This window comes from Cydia strobilella, chromosome 1 (genome assembly GCF_947568885.1).
Source record: "Cydia strobilella chromosome 1, ilCydStro3.1, whole genome shotgun sequence".
Classification (NCBI taxonomy): domain Eukaryota; kingdom Metazoa; phylum Arthropoda; class Insecta; order Lepidoptera; family Tortricidae; genus Cydia; species Cydia strobilella.
The window spans coordinates 21,607,780-21,609,635 of record NC_086041.1 but is presented as its reverse complement, the minus strand read 5'-3'; positions in this window follow the sequence as shown (position 1 = coordinate 21,609,635).

Sequence of the window (1,856 nt, the reverse complement as noted above, 5' to 3'; positions counted from 1 at the left end):
GATGGTGAATCGATTTATTATTATGCTTGATAAATACGTTCTTGTAAGTGATTACCTAAACTGCCGTAAGAATGAAAAAAACCTTATTTATTTAGTATGATTTAGTGACTTTCGTGACACTCGAATGTTTTTTTTTTGTTGAAATGGCGTAAGACATTTTGCCAATTGAAAAGTAAAACGAAGAGCAAGTCGTACTGACTTCCGTTGATGCATATATATGCTATAATTCTGTTTTTTTTATTCCGTAGACTAAAATGACCTTTCATGTGGTACTAAGAAATGTCATGTCTTACACATGAAACGTCATTTTAGTCTACGGAGTAAAAACCCTATATATTATACCTCTGATAAAAACTACTAAATATTCGATTTTATGGATATTTTCGGTTCGATTCCCGGGCGAGACATGTGAATTTAGAATATCTTTGAATGCAGTTTTGATTCTTTAAAAAAATAAAAGAATGTTTCCTTTAAGTAAAATAAACTAACTTAAGGTTTTTAAGGTACTTTTCCCTCCAGGGCCCATTATTTTTTACCACACAGCTCCACACTGTATAATACTTACAGGTATGTTGTACGCACGTACCTTAGATAATAAAGTCGTGTTCACATATTTTTGGCCATTTGTCTGGACCGATATTTTTGCCTTCGACTGTACATCTTCTGAACACTATAGTCGGGCAAGAAATTGTAGAAAATTATTGAGGGCGCCGCTTCCTACGTAACTGTCACATTTTGGCGTAAAATGCTTAAACATGGCAACAATTTAGTATGGATTTTTTTTAGTTCCATTTTATTTAATTTCTACTTTTTATGTCGGACTATAGGTACTAAAAGTAATAATTTATTAAATATACTATATACCTTCCTACCTTAAACTTATTTTAATTACTAAAACCTTTTCAGTTTGCTTCTCAGATTGAGATTATTTTTTTGTAATGTATAGTGCGACATAAAATAGTAGAAACAAAATAAAATGGAACTAAAAAATCCCATACTAATTTATTGCATTTTACGTCAAAAATGTGACAGTTACGTAGGAAGTAGGCCCTCAATAATTTTCTACAATTTCTTGTCGGACTATACAAGTGTCGGAAATGTAATTTATGTCAAAAACTAATAAACGTTAAACGTTAGCGCGAAATCTTCTTTCTGTTAAATTACATCCCTCTCTCTCAATTTTAAAGTTTTTTACATACCAACATAGCTATTAAATTAATGCTATTAGTTCAACTTTACTTTGTTAGCGTAGGTAGGTATACCTACTCGGTGGTACTACGTGGGGTGTCGAGTATGTAGGGTGTCACAGGCAGCCCCGTTGAAGTAAGCACTAAGGTCACCTAAGAAGGGTAAGTACACTTGTGTTTAGCTATTTGTAGTAATAGGAATGGTAAACCTATATACAATATAATTAAAAAGATGGTTTGAAAATGTGCAACAGTCACAAGTCACAACCCGTTGGTTGCATATTAAGCTGAATTTTTACAACACTGAGACGTAGCTACCTTCTTAGTAGCATGTTTTGTGAGTGTACGCGTAATTTTTTAGCATTTAAATTTCTAATAATCTCTGTAAGTGATAAATCGGTCATTCAATCAACAAAGAAAACTCAAAATCTTCAATACGCATTTTAATATATCGTTGAGGTTTTTTTTTGTTAGACCAGCTAAATAATTTTATCTGCAAAATCAGATTAATTATCACTGAAGTGCAGTTTTCAATATTAACCCTAAGTGAAGAAAAATGAAGCCTTTACAATAAAATCAATTGATCCGCCATTACAATTGACGATTGCATTCGCAACAGGAAAACTGGCACGCATTTTCCTCGCCACCCCGCGGGGGCTGCGTGCGACG